Consider the following 12074-nt stretch of genomic DNA (forward strand, 5'->3'; position numbering starts at 1 on the left):
TGTGGGAATTCCTTGGCGGTGCAGTGGTTAGGACTCTGCGATTTCACTACTGAGAGGGTGCCGGTTCAATCCCTGGTCAGGGAACTAAGATCCTGCAAGCAGTGCGGAGTGGCAAAAAACCAAACCAAACCAAAACAAAACAAAACTTGCCTATGTCACGTGAAAGTCAGGAGGGCTTGATTGAGCCTGTGGCCCTGAGAGGTAGGGCAGGCCCACTTCTGGCTTTCACGGTATCCAATCTGAACTCTATTAGCTAATCATAAGGAGGTAGTGGCTTCTTCACTCTGGAGACTATTACAGTTTTGTGGACTGCTGCTTGGCTTGAATGGTTAACAAGGGAAGGATGCTGTTTAAATAGTTTTGCATCATTATTTATTATAAAAATGAACAGGATAGAAAATACCATTGAAGCATAGGGTGGTGAACTGAATGTGGAGAAAGAACCAGTTTCCAGTATGATATTTTCTAAAATTTTTTCTTCTCCATTTATTACCGATCTCTTATACTTTTCATCTTCTTCATCTGCCCTGGTCACACCCTGGATGAAAGTTTACTGATTTCCTTTGCAATTTCTGCCCAGATCTTCCATCATCTTCTATCCTTTGGCCCTGTCAGAATTTTCCAAGGGGGCCTATAGCTGACAGATAATGTTCAACTTTAGAGAATAAAGAAAGCCGATAACCATATTCCACACAGAGTGTCCTCCTTTGATGCTCTCTTTATACAGCATGCTAAGTACATATGGAATTAATTTCTTTCTGAGGCTTACAAGTTGCCAACTGACACATTTGTTTCCAGAAGGAAGGTAAGTATAGACCAGGTGCGGAGGTAGGTTAGTTTTTGTTTGTTTGTTTTTAAAATTTGTATTGGAGTATGGTTGATTTACAATGTTGTGTTAGTTTCAGGTGCACAGCAAAGTGGATCAGTTATACATATACATATACCCACTCTTTTTTAGATTCTTTTCCCATATAGGCCATTACAGAGTATTGAGTAGAGTTCCCTGTGCCATATAGTAAGTCCTTATTCGTTATCTATTTTATATATAGTAGTGTGTATGTGTCAATCCCAATCTCCCAATTTATCCCTCCCCCCGTTTACCCCCTGGCAACCATAAGTTTGTTTTCTACATCTGTGACTCTATTTCGTTTTGTAGCTAATTTCATTTGTACCCATTTTTTAAATTCCACATATAAGTGATATCATATGATATTTGTCTTTGTCTGACTTACTTCACTCAGTATGACAGTCTCTAGGCCCATCCATGTTGCTGCAAATGGCATCATTTTGTTCTTTACTTATGGCTGAATAATATTCCATTGTATATATGTACCACATTTTCTTTATCCATTCCTCTGCTGATGGACATTTAGGTTGCGTCGATGTCCTGGCTGTTGTAAATAGTGCTGCAATGAAAATGTTTCCATTTGGGGAAGAGCTGAGGGTGCTACTTCACCATGGCAGCAGCCAAGAATTTGAGGACTGTTCTCAAGGAGGAGACTTAGCCCTAGCTTTGCCTTCTGGGCCAGGGAAGCAGGGACTTGCATGATAAACTGTGAGAGCTTGAAGAGGACTTTAAAAACATTCATTCCAATCTCTCTTTTTTTTTAATAATTTTTTTTAAAATTTATTTTTATTTATTTATGGCTGTGTTGGGTCTTCGTTTCTGTGCGAGGGCTTTCTCCAGTTGCGGCAAGTGGGGGCCACTCTTCATCGTGGTGCGCGGGCCTCTCACTATCGCGGCCTCTCTTGTTGCGGAGCACAGGCTCCAGACGCGCAGGCTCCATAATTGCGGCTCACGGGCCCAGTTGCTCCGCGGCATGTGGGATCTTCCTAGACCAGGGCACGAACCCGTGTCCCCTGCATTGGCAGGCAGATTCTCAACCACTGCGCCACGAGGGAAGCCCTCCAATCTCTCTTTTAAACTAATGAAGAAACAGAAGCCCTGAGAGGTGAAATGACTTTCCCAAGGAGATTCCCAATTTTTAGCCCAGTAGTGTTCCCAACATACCTTGGCATCTGTTATAAACTTTGGAAGCCACTGTTGGAATCGACTAGTGATCTGAGCAGAGGGCTGTGTGCGTGGCCCCTTCTTGCTACAGGGCAATGAGGAAGTCATATGGTATCTTTTCTTCCAGAGACTGGGAGAATGATTCATCTTTAAGTCACAAAGAGACAGTAACAGATTCCTCAAGCTGCACACATCCATGAGAAAATGACAAACACGTGAGGTGCTGAAGCAGAAAAATGCTCTTAGTGACACAGCTGTGAAGAGGGAAAGCCTGTACCCTCTTGGGCAGTGGAAACCATGTTTTGCTTGGAACAGGTGTGAGTTCAGCTTCAAGTGCTTCAGAAGGGTCAGATTAGAAGGCATTTGAAACAAAAGATAATTTACAAGGACATGGGGAATGCTTTACTGTTCAGGATCATGAAGAAACTAAAAAAACAGACAACTGAGATCATGTTCAAGTCTCCACCCCCTACATTTTAGTTGAAAATTTTCAAATCTACAGGAAAGTTGAAAGGATAATAAAATTAACATCTATACATCCTTTGCTTAGATTGACCAATTGTTAACATTTGGAAGTTGCAGATATTGTGACCCTTGACTTTAGCAAGCATCTCTTGAGAATAATGACCCTTCCCCTATATAACCATAATAGCATGATCATACCTGAGAAAATTAGCAATAATTCTGATGTATAATTTGTATTCAGTTTCTCCCCAAATGTCTTTTTTTATTATTTATTATTTTAAAAAAATTTTGGCCGCGCTGCACAGCTTGTGGGATCTTAGTTCCCTGACCAGGGATCCAACCCGTGCCCCCCACAGAGGAAGCGTGGAGTCCTAAACACTGGACCACCAGGGAATTCCCCCAAATGTCTTTTTATGACTATTTTTTCAGTCTGGGATCCAATCAAGATTCATGAATTATGTTTAGTTGTTATGTCTTCAGTCTCATTTAATATGGAATAACTGCCCCCTCCCTTTTTGATGACACTAGTTTTTTGAAGAGACCAAGCCAGTTCCCTTGTAGAATGTATCACATTCGGCATTGGTCTGATTGTTTTTTCTTGATTACTTTTAGGGAAACATTTTTGGAAAAAATGTTACATAGGTGAGATTGTGTGTCTCTTTTTGCATCACACCAGGAAGCATATAATATGCTGCTAAGTGTGGTCATTCAGTTAGTGATCCACCAGTTAGTGAGGTGTCCCCCATATTCCTACATTTCTCCCTTTATAATTAGTAAATCCTCTGTGCAGTGATACTTTGAGTCCATGTGAATATACTGTTTCCCCTACATGTTTTGCATCCATTGCCTAAATTAATAATTACATCACAGGTTGCAAAATGGTCATTTTCTAATCCTATCATTCCTTCTATATTTATTAGTTGACATTCTTCTATGAGGAAAATCTCTCTTTCTCCTTCTCTCTTTTGAGTATCACCATGGAGCATGGATTATGACTATTTTTTACAAACAATCCATTATTATCATTACTCCATTTCCATTTGCTGCTCAAGTTGTTCCAAATTTGGGTAGCAGGAACCCTTTCAAGCTGCATCCTATAACCTCCTGTGACCTTTTGACATGTCCTGGTTAGTCTTTGAATACTTCCTTGCTTTCTGGTGCAACAAAATATCCTGGGTTCACTTGTATTTTCTCTATCCTAGACTTGGAATCAGTATTTTATCAAAGGATTCTTATGGAGAATGACATTTAAGCCATGGCCCAAGAACCAAGCTCATTGGTACTGTGGCACATTCACATTAAAATGAAATCAACTTACGACAAATTTTAGCTATGTATTTTCTGTTATATATAAATAGTTAAATTTCCTGATCTCAAAATTAGATCAGTCAGGAGTGAATAACCAGGATCAGTAATAAGAATTCTTGAAGAAGTCCTAAGCATTAAAAAAACCCTGAGTACTGTACATTTGAGGGAAACTCTATTAGTTTCCTGTGGATGCTGTAACAAAGTACCACAAACTACGTGGCTTAAAATAACAAATTTATAGCCTCACAGTTCTGGAGGCTAGAAGTCTGAAATCAAGGTGTTGTCAGGGCCCTCTGAAACCTGCAGTGGAGAACCCTTGCTTGCCTCTTCTAGCTTCTTGGTGTTTACTGGCAATCCTTGCTGTTCCTTGGCTTCTAAATGCATCACTGCAATTTCTGCCTCCGTTGTCACGTGGCCATCTTTTTCCTGCATGTCTCTGTCTTTGTGACTTTTCTTTCTTATAAGGACATCAGTCATATTGGATTAAAGACCCACTCTCCTCTAGTATGACCTCACCTTAAAACTTGATGACACCTGCAAAAACCCTGTTTCCAAATTAGGTTACTTTCACAGGTACCAGAGGTTAGGACTTCAACATATCTTTTTTGGGGGATCCAATCCTACCTATAATATACACCATAATCCAGGAGTTAAATGTTCAATGAAGTGTTTAGCTAGAGTAAGGAAACATCAGTTTATAGAAAAGCACTTCCTTGCTTTCTGGTGCAACAAAATATCCCAGGTTCACTTGTATTTTCCCTATCCTTGACTTGGAATCAGTATTTTATCAAAGGATTCTTACGGAGAATGACATTTTAGCCATCACTCCTGTAAGTTCTGACAACAGCTCTCTAAACTGAATGAAAAAAATACATAAGAAATATTTATAGTATTTATTGTAATCAGTTTTATGTTATATATTGGTTAGATAAAAGAGATAGGAGAAAGAGAGGGGTGGAAGACAATGAGAGACATACTGAGAGGACAGAGAGAGCACTTTAGACAACAGGGGATAAGAGAATGAGGGGCCATGAGAGAGGGATAAGTAGAGGGGGTTAAATAGGGAGAAAGCAGGAGAAAGAGATCTTTTGCCCATTCGGCTGGATTCACACTGTGTGACTTTACAGTCCATCCTGACTTTTAAGCTAATACCACATTTTTGACTTGTGCTTCTTTATTAATGAGGCTGAATATTAGTCTCTTTTACTCCTTGGCATGGATAGGGTGGGGACTGTGTGAAGTGTGTACCCTTTTGGCTTGAGGTGCATCTTACCTGAGAGGTAGGGGCCGTGAGTAACACCAGGACCAGGGTTTGGGGGCCAGATCTGTGCCTGGGTGAGGCCAGTGTCTAGGTTACCAAATCCAAGGGGTCAGCCTTAAACTGGACATGAGTGTGACCTGAGGAGCTGGTCCAAAGTCTGGTCGCCGAATTTGGTAGGAATTATGGCGGGAACCAGAGCTTGTAGCTAGGAATGGGTACTTAGCCAATACATAAGAGTGTGGCAAAGGGTAGGCAGGGGTACCAGTCCCCATGTGCCAGAGCAGATACAAGGAAGGTTCAACTTTGTGTGTCTTCCTTTGGGACCTCTCATCTGCCAGCCCCTCTAGCATCTGTCTGATGGAAGTTGGGGGAGTGGCACCTCGAGGACGTGCTAGTGTGAAGGCCTCAGCATTTGCGGGATACAGGCCTCCCTTGTCTCTTTCAGCAGAACCAGGTCCTGAACCCAAGGGCCTGACCTGACTTTAGTGACCACTCACCTCCTGTATTGTAGCGTCCAGACTTCTCCAAGAAGCTTGATAAACAATTACATGTTCCTGGTAGTGTTAGGGGCACTGGAGATCTATGGGGGACAAGGCAGACCAGGGCCGTGCTCTCCTGGGGCTGACATTCTAGTGCACATAACTCCTAAGCCTGAAGCTGAGCCCTACTCTACTATATGGGGGTAAAGTTACCACAAGGGCTCATTCAGTTGTGTTGTGCTTTGCTTTTCTTGTTTAGTGCGGTATTCTTTTAGGTGAAAGTTTCTAATAGTAAATGATTAAAATCATAACTACAGACTAGTCCCAGACACAGTCCTTTGCTTTTGTGACCTTTTACCATAGACAAAATGAGAATAGAGTTATGAAAATGAATCATATATTTTTAATATTATTCTATAACAAATATGTTTTCTTGGCATCACTTATTACACATTAATACCAAGTTTGTTCATATGCTATACAAGTTTTTAAAAAAATTGAGGTAAAATCCACATAGCAAAAGTAACCATTTAAAATTAACCATTTAAAAGTGAACAATTCAGTGGCACTTAGTATATTCACAATGTTGTGCAACCACCAAATCTATCTAGTTCCAAAATATTATCATCACTCTGAAAGGAAACTCTATACCCATTGAGTTGTCTCTCCCCGTTTTCCCTCCCCCAGCAATCACCAATCTGCATTCTGTCTCTATGGATTTACCTATTCTGGATATTTCATATAAAAGGAATCATACAATATGTGACTGTTTTTTTTTCATGTCACCAAGTCCCCTACTGATGAACATTGGAGTCTTGTGCTATTTATAACTTGTTATGGGTGGAATTGTGTTCCCCCCTCAAATTTATATATTGAAGCCCTAACCCCCAGTGCAATTGTATTTGGATATAGGGCTTTAAAGAGGTAATTAAGGTTAAATGAAGTCATATGAGTGGGGCCCTAATCCCATAAGACTGGTATCCTTATAAGAATAAGAAAGCATACCAGGGATGCATGTGCACAGAGAAAAGGCCATGTGAAGACACTGTGAGAAGGTGGCCATCAGCAAGCCAAGGACAGAGGCCTCAGGAGAAACCAAACCCGATGACACATTGATCTTGGACTTCTAACCTCTAGAACTGTGAGAAAATAGATTTTGGTTTTTTAAACCAGGCAGTCTGTGGTATTTTGTTGTGACAGCCCGAACAGACTAATATATAAATTGAGACAGACATTTACAATAACTTCAGCTAGTACAAGGCAATGATCTAAAACAGCGTATCTGTGATCTAAAATCAGCATAAATATCTGTTGATTTTAGGGGCTAAAAAGGGCCCTTTCATTTTCTTTTTTTAAAAAATTGAGGTGTAATTGACATATAGCAGTATTTTAGTTTCAGATGTACAACATAACGATTCAATATTTGTATACATATACTGCAAGATGATCACCACAATAAGTCTAGTTAACATCTGTCCCCATACATAGTTAAAAATCTTTTTTCTTGTGATGAGAACTTTTATGATCTACTCTCTTAACAACTTTCCAATATGCAAAACAGTATTAACTATAGTTGCCATGCTGTACATTACATCCCCAGGTCTTATTTATTTTGTAACTGGAAGTTTGTCTCTTTGACCTATTTTGGATCTATCCTGGATAGTTCAGATAAATGGAATCATACAATATGTGACCTTTTGTGTCTGGCTTCTTTCATTTAGCATAATGTTTTTGACGTTCATCTGCTTTGTAGCATATATCAGTACTTTGTTCCTTTTTGTGGCTCCATAATCCATTGTGTGTATACACTACAACTTGTTTATCCATTCATGTGTTGATGGACATTTGAGTTGTTTCCACCTTTCGGTTATTGTGAATAGTGCTGCTATGAACATGTGTGTCACATGTGTACATATGTACATGTATTTGAACACCTGCTTTCAATTCTTTTGGATATGTTGTTCTGCCTTAAATCATTAAGAGTACCCAGGACTCTGCCTAACCTAGGTCCTCAATGCCATCAGCATTCGGGTCTGTCATCCATCGCTGATTGGGTAGCTCTCTTAACTTTAAATTGCCCTTTTCCTGGGCAAGCTTCTGGTCCCCAGTCCACTCTCATCTGGAAGATGGGGTGGGCTGGGGGAGTCTGTACAGCACTTTTACATCTACATACATAGTTCCTGAGAAGATTAATTTGATTATTTGTTTAGTCAATCAACAAATTTCTTTTGAGCATCTATTCTGTGAAAGGCACTGTGCCAGAACACTTAGAGGATAGGAAGAGATCTAAATTATGATCCTTGTTCACCAGTGCTGTGCTTACTGGTCAGTGACAGATGATCTTTCATGAAAAGAACTCTAAAACCAGGCACTTGACAAGTGTCCCGTGCCAAATACAGGACAGAGGGAGAGAGCCCTTCTTGCTGGGGTGACCAGGGAGGCTTTATCTAGGAGGCATCACTTGAAATGAATGTAGGCTGTTAACAGGTGAGGCATTGGGGAAGGTATTTTTCATGGGAAAAGTGTGGCAGTAGGAAATTCAGTGCATAGATCAGTTTGGCTAGAGCAAGGATTAATATAGGGCAAGGAGACTGATGGAGGATTTGGTTGCAAAGGATTGAGAGTTTGCACTTTATCCTGAACCAAAATAGAATCTGGTAGGAAGCAGTCTAATAATTGGGGATAAATCTTTATCTTATTTCATTTTTATGGCTGTAAGGTTGTGATGATCTTTAGCATTGATGCGTGGTCATAGTTTAGAATAGTTACTCTTGCCAAATCCTTGAGAGCCTTCAACTGTTCAGTCACTTATTTTTGGCTTCTCTGATACTTACTGATACTCTTTCTGAGAACTTGCCCAGCAGGTAAATTATAAGCCTATGCTGGGGTGTGTTCTGTGGAACGTCCCTTCTGTGAATAGGATTCCATGGTCAAATACATTTGAGAATCACTGTATAGTGTCTCTCTCTCTCAAAGTTTCACAGTGCCCATTAACAAGTTAAAGGTTTTGCAAAATCCTGCAGCAAAAAAAAAATGACTTAATTTGTTTAGTCCAGCATTTCCTAAATTTATCTGCTGTAGTGGGTTGAATGCTGGGGCCCAGCCCCCCCAAAGATACATCCACATCAAATCCCTGGAAACTGTGAATGTTACATTATTTAGAGAAAGAGTCTTTGCAATTGAAACTAAGTTAAGTGTCTCAAGACAAGATCACCCTGAATTATATGACTGGACCCTAAATCCAATGATATGTCCAAATAAGAGAAAAATAGAGGGCAATTTGAGACAGACAGAAGAGAAGACAGACACGGAAGAAAGATGATGTGAAGCCTGAGGCAGAGTTTGGAGTGAAGTGGCCATGAGCCAAGAAAGCCGAGGATTGCCGACAGCTATCAGAAAGTGGAGGCCAGGAAGGATTTTCCCCTAGAACCTCTGGTGGAAGGGTAGCCCTGCTGACAGCTTGATTTCAGACTCTTGGCCTCCAGAACCGTGTGGGAATACATTTCTGTTGTTTTAAGCCACCCAGTTGGTGGCAATTTGTTATGGAAGCCCTTGGAAACTATAGGCATACCTCGTTTTATTGTGCTTTGCAGATATTGCTTTTTTTTTTTTTTTTTTTTTTAACAAATGCAAGGTTTGTGGCAACCCTGGGTTGTCAAATGATGGTTAGCACTTTTTAGCAATAAAGTTTTTTTTTTTAAATTAAGACGTACTTTTTTTTTTTTTATAAATTTATTTATTTATTTTTGGCTGTGTTGGGTCTTCGTTTCTGTGCGAGGGCTTTCTTCATTTCTGTGCGAGGGCTTTCTCTAGTTGTGGCAAGCGGGGGCCACTCTTCATTGCGGTGCGCGGGCCTCTCACTATCGCGGCCTCTCTTGTTGCGGAGCACAGGCTCCAGACGCGCAGGCTCAGTAATTGTGGCTCACGGCCCAGTTGCTCCGCGGCATGTGGGATCTCCCCAGACCAGGGCTCGAACCTGTGTCCCCTGCATTGGCAGGCAGACTCTCAACCACTGCGCCACCAGGGAAGCCCCAAGACATGTACATTTTAAAGACATAATGCTAACGCACACTTAATAGACTACAGTATAGTGTAAATGAAACTTTTGTATGCAGTGGGAAACCAAAAGATTCACGTGACTCACTTTATTGCAATATTCGTTTTATGGAACGAATGGTCTGGAAACGAACCTACAAGGTCCCTGAGGTATGCCTGTAATCCATTTGCGCATAAAACTCTTTTTTAAAAAAGCTTTTCATGGAACAACTACTGTGTATGCCCAAATATGAAGTAAGGTTTTCTTCTTCCAAATTATCCTTCATGGACATGTAAGATGGAGATGAATATATAAGATACATAAGATGGAGTTTCCTGATATTCAAGGGCTTTCAAGATCTCATATTTCAAGCCAGTTTCTCAATCACTTTCTTTCGAACAACTAAAGCACTGTATGAGGAAAACTTGATCCTGAGGCAGCTTTCATCAATGTTAGTTTTAGTAGCTGGTAAAGGTTGTCTGATGGAATTAGTTAAAAAAAAAAAAAAAAAGGTGGGAGCAAATAAATGTAACAAAAAATTGGTAATTATTCTTGAGAGTATGAGGCAGATGCTGTGGACCAGCTTGCTCATCGTCTTCTCAAACTTTCTTCTGATCTGTCTTCCTATATTGAAAAAGCTGGAAAGCTAGAAAGAACGTTTTCTTAGACTCTGCAGTGAGCATTTTGGAGGTACTTTAGGTTCCAAAAGTCAGATTAACTTGCATGAAACTTGATTTCGGAACAAGGCGTTCACACTGGTTTGTGGATGGTAGCAGAGGGGATATGCAACAGCGGACTCTCGGCTCAGCTGGCAGCTTTCTGATTATAGCGTAAGTGGCACAATGTTGCATGCTGCAGCGGCAAACCCAGATTTGGCTTGTGGCTTTTTGTTTTCTGGCCAGTCCTCTGGTGTGGCTTTGGAATTATTCTTGGAAGCTCAGCCTAGAGTCTGTTTCTTGCCAAACCCTCCCCACCACCCAACTTCAGTGATTCTGGAAATTATGATACTGTTACAAATCTCCTCTTGTGTGAACTAGTCAGAACAGATTCTGTTCTCTGCAGCTAGACCCTTACTGATACAGGGTATGACCTCCCTATGCAAGTATTTGGTGTGTATGTAAAAAGCAATGATTAAAAAGCAATATAGTTAGTGAATATGTCAAAGAGATAAATCTAAACCTATAGCACAAATTTGAAAAAAAATAACCCTGAATTTATATAACTATGGTTAGGATTAAAATGTCCAGTGACAGCACCATACACGGATTTAAAAAAATAATGTATGTAAATAAAAGCGACTGTGTTAGATGCTTTAAGAAGGGCCTCTTGGCATGACTGAGATACTGAAACACTCAGGTGAGAGTTTAAATAAAATTGCTTCATAAAAAGCGAGAGGAAAAAAAGCAATATTACAAAATCAACCTGCTATTTCACATGTGACTTAAACTTTAATGTGTAACTAAAGGGATGAATTCAATCCTATACACAGACATTTAACTCTCTTATCTATTGCTGAAACATTTATATTTTTAAGGTGGCCAAAAGGCCCCCCAAACCATAACCTTGTTTTTTGAGAGCGTTTTCCCTCGCAAAATGTGAGATCCCTGTATATTCAGAGTTACCTGATATTCACGATTTATGGCATTAATATGGCCTGAAACTAATATGCACAGGGCGACCTTTGAGAAATGCTGGCCTACTGGACCAAGGCTGTTATGACATAGATTCTTTCTTCTGTTTTTTTTTTCCTGTTCTTGACATCCGCATGGTTTCTGTCTTTCCCCCACTCCTAACACAATGAGTAAGACATGGTCTCGGCCTCAGGGAACTTGTAGGTCCAGTAACGAGGATGATGTGAAGATCTGATTCACAGCGGAAAGACCTTCACACAGGCCATGACAGTAAGTAAGGGGACACGTCTACTTAACCTAGAGGCCGATTTCAGGAAGGAGGTGGCATTTTGGTCGAGCCTGCTTCTAGTCAGTTCTACTGTCCATAGATTTTACTAGAGTCATCCTTCATATAAGGATGACATATAAGAGTCATCCTTCAGATAGAAACTGATAGTTCCTTCCTTGGACTTCATAAATGACCAGTCGTCCAGAATTCTGAATAAAATACCGCAGGCCTCTCAAACCAGAACTTTTCCGGCAAGTCGATTTTCACCCACAGGGTGAGTGCGGTAAGAAAGACCTGAGGAATTTAGCAACAGTGTCTTGGCAAACAGATAGACTCCCTCCGTTTACAGAGGAAGGACACTGCGTCCGCATCACCTTTCGCTGAGACTGTAACTGGCAGAAAGCAGTGACTCTCCCGGTCCTCGCCCCGCCGGTCGCCGGGGCGGCCGTCGGGCGCAGTTTCTCCGGCGGCCCGCTGGGTCGCACTGTGGCCCTACGGATGCGCGCCCGGGCCGGGCAGGGGCGCTCGGGAGCGGCCGGCTTCAGCCCCCGCGCGCAGGCGGCAGCGCCGAATCGGGGCGCAGCTGCTGCCGGGCCGCCGGCTTCCCGGAGCGGT

General features: G+C 41.2%; 1 long non-coding RNA gene across 10 annotated transcripts in view; it reads left to right on the plus strand.

The window, feature by feature from the left end:
- LOC309662588 overlaps positions 1-12074 on the plus strand; it is a 190714-nt gene that overhangs the window by 18587 nt on the left and 160053 nt on the right. The gene's annotated exons all lie outside the window — the stretch shown is intronic.

This window comes from Balaenoptera physalus, assembly GCF_965194825.1.
Source record: "Balaenoptera physalus genome assembly, chromosome: 6".
NCBI lineage: Eukaryota > Metazoa > Chordata > Mammalia > Artiodactyla > Balaenopteridae > Balaenoptera > Balaenoptera physalus.